Source organism: Patiria miniata, unplaced genomic scaffold (genome assembly GCF_015706575.1).
Source record: "Patiria miniata isolate m_02_andy unplaced genomic scaffold, ASM1570657v1 HiC_scaffold_19, whole genome shotgun sequence".
Taxonomy (NCBI): Eukaryota; Metazoa; Echinodermata; class Asteroidea; order Valvatida; family Asterinidae; genus Patiria; species Patiria miniata.
The window spans coordinates 7,873,774-7,879,830 of NW_024037057.1; the positions used below are offsets into that span (position 1 = coordinate 7,873,774).

The 6,057-nt window shown below is 43.6% G+C and overlaps 1 long non-coding RNA gene across 1 annotated transcript; it reads left to right on the top strand.

Moving 5' to 3' along the window:
* The first annotated feature begins 1,238 nt into the window (after positions 1-1,238).
* Positions 1,239-2,955, top strand: LOC119725623. The gene is made up of 3 exons (XR_005270717.1): positions 1,239-1,374; positions 2,664-2,766; positions 2,912-2,955. It is a non-coding gene; the product is annotated as an uncharacterized LOC119725623 (long non-coding RNA).
* The last annotated feature ends 3,102 nt before the right edge of the window (positions 2,956-6,057 follow it).

The window sequence follows — 6,057 nt, forward strand, 5'->3', positions numbered from 1 at the left end:
CAACACCAAACTCGTCAGCAGGAAGACTAGAGTCAGCAGGCGTAGGAAGGAGGCGTTTCTTTCTGTGCTTCCATACAGGAAACCGTCGTCTCATCACCACTCCCATGAGAGAAAGACATCATCATTGATTACCCACAAACCAAGAAGTAAACCCAAGAAAGAAAGGTAAGAGATTTCGTAATAGAAAGGCAGTGTATTTTTAACGGATCCGGTTATCTTTTAGTAAACGCTAATTATTTGCCATAGGCATGCATGAACATTCGCAGTGACTTATTTAAATTCTATCTTAGTCTTGTTTTGCGCTATCATTGGAATCAGATGGTTTTACAATTTGGGACTTTATTTCTCTTTAAGAGAAACATGTCAAAAAACACAAGTACCCCGATGAAAAACTACACCTCGAAAGCACAAAATGCCCCTCTCGCAATAATACAAATGTGCCCCTCTCGAGATGGATAATTGGCCATCAAAAACAAGTGCTCCTCTCGCGATAATTTATCGAGATGGAAAACTGCCCCTCGAAAGCACAATTAGTGCCCCGCTCGCAACATTAAACTTGTGCCCCTCTCAAGATAGAAAACCGGCCCCTAAAAAATAATATTGCTCTTCACGCGAATAAAATGATCACTGAAAAAGGAGCCCTGCTAATTTCCTTCGACCCCGTTGCACGCGACGTAAGCAATATTTTGTAAGCTTTTATTTTGTGCATCACAAAAGAAAACACGATTAGGATGAATATTATTACCTGTGACGATTTAAGGAACTTTTCTACAGAAAAAGGCGAGAAATCCTGGAATCTACAAAAAGGACCCGAATTTTTGTACCCCTGTACATTTTCAATGCATCGCGACCAAATATGCGCATGCGCACATATAATTATTATCAGTGAAAAGGTTTATTCTTGGAAGGTTAAACATTTTTTTTAAATATAAATTGTGGGGCGTGGCGAGCAAAGGAATTTTTTTTTTAACTTCCAAGTTAAACTTAAAACAGAAATATTATTACAACATAAATATGAATTTGTTTATATCTTCATTTAAAGAATAATTGCGGTTGAAATAAAATCACCTTGTTAAACTCGTCCTTTGTGATCAAAAACTAGTTTCATTATATTCCGTTTTTGCTGTGAAACCAAATTCCGAACCTTATTGTTTCTGTTACTGCCATATTTTTGTTGACAGTGTCATCAGTAACGCGAAACAGAAGTTGAACATCTCTCTCCAAACTCCCGAAAATGCCAACGATGATGCACCACAGACGCTTAGCTTCCAACTGGATCCGGAGAAATCCGTCCAATCGCTAAAAGAGCTCATTGAAAAGCAAATTGGTGTCGAGGCGCGGCGTCAGCGTCTGTACATCCGGCGAAACGTTCAGGTCGGTATGTTTTAATGTACAATATAATTACATTTGAAAGATACGAAGTTTGCGCATAGTTGCATTTTGAAAATTCAAGATTATTGACTAACCAAACTAAACTAAACTCAGGATCTTTGAAGGGAACGGTCGCGAGGAAATTGAATGAATAGAGACACAGACACCGAATCTATCGGGATCCTCAAGTATAGCTCAAACTCTGGCTGAGTTGCCATGACACACCACATCATGGATCCTGGAACTCCTCTGGAGGTGCAATGCTACAGTAGGCGATCTAAAATGCAGGTGTAGACGACTCCTGTTGCTGCACTCTCCTCCTATACTGCCGCATAGAGCCCATAGTCTCGTTATGTCTAACCAGCTTGAGGACCTGCCCATTTCCAAGTGTTTTCATGCTTTGATGAAGACTGCGATAAATGTCCTCCCTCATTCCTCGGGGAAGTACAAGGGCCAAAATAAAACCAAAATGTAAGCTAAGGGACCAACAATAACTAAAGAGCTAAATTACTTAAAATCAGAAACATACGACCGAAGACCAATAACCAGCTTAAACATGATAATAAACCACAACCTAAAACTAAAGACAAAACCTAAACCCAATATTTAAGAAACCCCTAAAACCAACACAGTGTGTAATAATAAGGGAATAAATGTGTGCTCTGGAGGTTTTTATCAATCTGTTTAAGACCACTTAGCCGGAGGCTCGGGTAATTATCAGTACCCAGATTCTAAGTGGTCTTAAACAGAGTGATAAATACCGACGGAGCACATATTTATTCCCATTCATAAATACCTTTTCGGTAAGAAAAAATCATATAATTCGTTCAAAACATCCCGATTTTGTTCAACAAATTCACTTTATGCTTTTTGAAACATCCCTCTTGCAAAATAATGGAGTGTTCAGCTGGCGAGTAAGATGTAAACAACCCTTTTATGGAGATTGACGCGCGCGTATCGTGTTCTGCGCGATGTCGCGCAGAATGCACCTGGTGCGTTACGTGTTGAATTTAGAACTATAAAATTTTGACTCCCTGGTAGTGTTGCGCATGCCTACGTGAGGATTGTGAACGTTCATCCAGTGAAACGATAAGAGGCACTGGATTTTTAGGAGTCCACATTTTATTGTGACACTGGAAAAGTGTTTAAGACCAGCTAGCCATGTCTTTATCATCCGTTTAAGACCGGCCACGTGACGGGCTCTCGACCAATAGGAATGCGTAAACTGTCTGAGGTATTTACGAATAGTCGTTTAAACAAAGTCCTTTACTTTTACAATTATCTACTATCAGCTCTGTGACTTACTCACCCTTGAGGAGAATGGTGTCGACAAGGATGAAATCATCTCTCTCCGTCTATCTGAAGACGATGAGAATTGCGACAAAGTACCAAAAGGTAAATGGCAAATTTCTGGAATAAAACACGTTCCTATGGAGATTGTGTTATCATTACTTAGCCGTTTATAAAAAAACGATGGCCTTTGTTGTTGTAGCTGTTGAAAATGTTTCACTGAAGGTTTAGTTGAAAATTCTTTTGGCAGACAAAGCCGCCATTGATGATGAGTACCTCAAGGACTTGTCTTTGAAAATTGAATCATCATGGAAGGAAGTGGCCAAACACCTAGGATATGAAGAAGCGGAAATTGCAACAATCCAAACCACCAACGAAGGCAGCACTGAAGAGAGCCGTCACATGCTACTCACTTGGTGGGAAAAGACGACAGATCGCGACGAAGCAGCTAAGAAGCTGAGACGAGCATTGGAGGCCATCGGGTTGACTGATTTGGCCCAAAATGTACCAGGTGAGCTAGAAGATGAAGACTAGACCTTATATCAGACGCTGTATTGTCAGAAAAAAACTGCCTTGCTAATTAAAAGAAAAGTTCGAAATTAGTTAAACATTATTTGTAAACAATAATTATGATGCACTCTGATTCCTACTTGCATCAGTAACGGGCTATTCGAGAGACGAAGCAGCTGGACCCGAGCCAGAAAGGCGTCAAGAGGCAGGAGAAGACGAGGAGAGCAAACAAAACGGGGCGGCATCAACCGAGGAAGAGAAACTGAAAAAGGAACAAGTTGGCAATCAAGACAAACCTCGGCCTTTCTGGTAAAACATGATGAAATGCTGTTATTCGTACTGCCCCCGTGTTTGAAGAATTTAATCAGCATCAAATGTTGTTTTGAAGACAGCTAAAATTCCTTGGAAAACAGTCTTTTCTTACCTAAACAATAGTGTAGATAATGTGTACAATAATGGTGTAATGAGCTGTGATAACCTGGTTTATTCTCGATTTCTTGGCTCAGCACTGGAGAGCACTCTTTATTACATACTGCAGTACACACAACACAACTACAGCAATGCACGTACATGTACAGAACGAAAATGTATACACCGCGTGTGTGAATGTAACAGAGTTCAGTACGCGGGTCAGGGGTCATGACAGTACACAATAACAGTTAGTAGAGTAGCCAACATGTCGATTGGCGGAATATTACACTCCTCCTCCCTATAATGAAACCTGTCCAATTAAAGCTTTAACTTATGCAAAGCAAGTTATGGATCAATTTCAAAATCTTAGCATAACTGATTGTTATAGAAATCACTTTATCCAGGCCGAATCGAAAACTGTTATGTGTTTTTAAAAACGTTTGCAACTTGCAACAAATAACAAACATGATAAACTTTTAAGTAAGTACAGGGGTGGACTACCCTGACTTGCAACAAACTGCACTGAGGATTATTCTGCCTCAGATGTGTGCAGCTGTACTTAACCTATGTGAACATGCAGATTAAGTGTTTTTGAATCCATAGCGGTCAGGTGCATTCCTGATGCGAGCTGGGTATTTCCTGTCAGCTGGTGGAACAGGTTGCGGTTCAGGTTCGGCCGGTGCTTGTGGTTCTGGTTCTGCCGGTGCTTGTGGTTCAGGCTGGTCGTTGCTTGCTGGAGGGATGACATTTTCCACGGGAGGTTGTTCTTGAAGTGGGATGGCGGTAGCAGACCCAAAGTCAATGTCGTCGTCCAGGTTGTGCGACTCGTGATGCGGTTCATGTGGTACGCTGTCTTGTTTGCGAAGATGATCCACATGTCGTTTGATCTCGCAACCATTGTGAACTAAACGAATTTTGTAGGAGACTGGACCAGCATAGCCTGCGATGGTGCCTGGTAGCCATAAGTAGCCAGTCTTAGTGAAGTTGCGAACTAGGACTGTGTCACCAATCTCAAACACACGTGTCTTGGCGTGCTTGTCGTGATGATGTTTCTGTTTTTCCTGTTGTTTGATGACACGCTGAGCTACATCAGGGCGAATCTGATCAAGGTGGGAGCGTAAGCGTCGAACCATCAGCATTTCCGCGGGAGACAGACCTGTTGAAGTGTGCGGAGTAGTTCTGTAGTGAAACAGGAATCTTGCAACCTTAGTTTCAACTGTCCCTGTGTCCATTCGCTTCATATTGTGCTTGAAGGTACGGACTGCACGCTCAGCTAATCCGTTTGAGGCTGGGTGATATGGCGAGGTGCGAATATGCAGGATACCATTCTTGGTCATGAATTCGTGAAACTCTGCGCTAGTGAATGGTGTGCCATTGTCAGACACAACTTTGTCTGGCAACCCATGGGTGGCAAAGGCTTGCCTAAGTTTCTCGATGGTCGCGTGTGTTGTGACATGGTTCAGTGGGAAGACTTCCATCCACTTCGAATGCGAGTCCACGATGATGAGAAACATCTTGCCCAGGAAGGGGCCCGCATAGTCGATATGTAGTCTCGACCATGGGCGTTCAGGCCATTTCCAAAGATGCAGTTCATTCTTTGGTGGCATCGGTTGGTTTTGTTGGCAATTGTGGCATCCCTTGACTTCGAATTCAATGTCAGAGTCCATCTTTGGCCACCATGCGAATCCTCGAGCGAGGCTTTTCATCCTAGCGATCCCAGGATGACCTTCATGTAGACACTGTAGGACGCGTTTACGTCCCTTTGGCGGAACGATCACTCTACTGCCCCACAAAAGTCATGAGACAGCCGTCTTGTACTGAGAGCTCAGTACTGCGAGTGGTGTACGGTTTCAAGTCCTTCACCTTATCATGTGGAGGCCATCCTCCCTCGACGAACTGGAGTACCTTTGATAGGACGGGGTCACGTGGAGTCCAGTTGCGAATGTGCGTGGTGGAGAGAGGGGACGCGTCAATGTGCTCCATTAGGAGTACGGTCTCAGCGTGTATTCAATACATCGCCAAGGTAAGTGCCCATCGTTGAATGCGAGCAGAGGCTTGGGGCGGTACTGCGCGTTCCTCGTTGAAGAGACTCAGAAGAGGCTTGTGGTCAGTCACTAGTGTGAAATGACGACCGTAGATGTAACTGTGAAATCTAGTTACACCGAAGACGCAGGCGAGGCCCTCCTTTTCAATCTGGGAGTATTTCTTTTCCGCAGGAGCCAGTGTGCGTGAGGCGAAACCGACTAGTTTTTCCGAACCATCCGGCATTCTGTGGGCGAGAACGGCGCCGATCCCATATTGGGATGCATCACATGACACGATGACGTCTTTCTTGGGGTCGAAGTGTACCAACAAGTTCGACGATAGCAGAAGATCCTTAGAAGCACTGAAGGCTTGCTTTTCCTCAGTACCCCATCTCCATCGGGTGTCCTTGCGTAAGAGGCGATACAAGGCGGCGAGCGTTGTTGAAAGCTG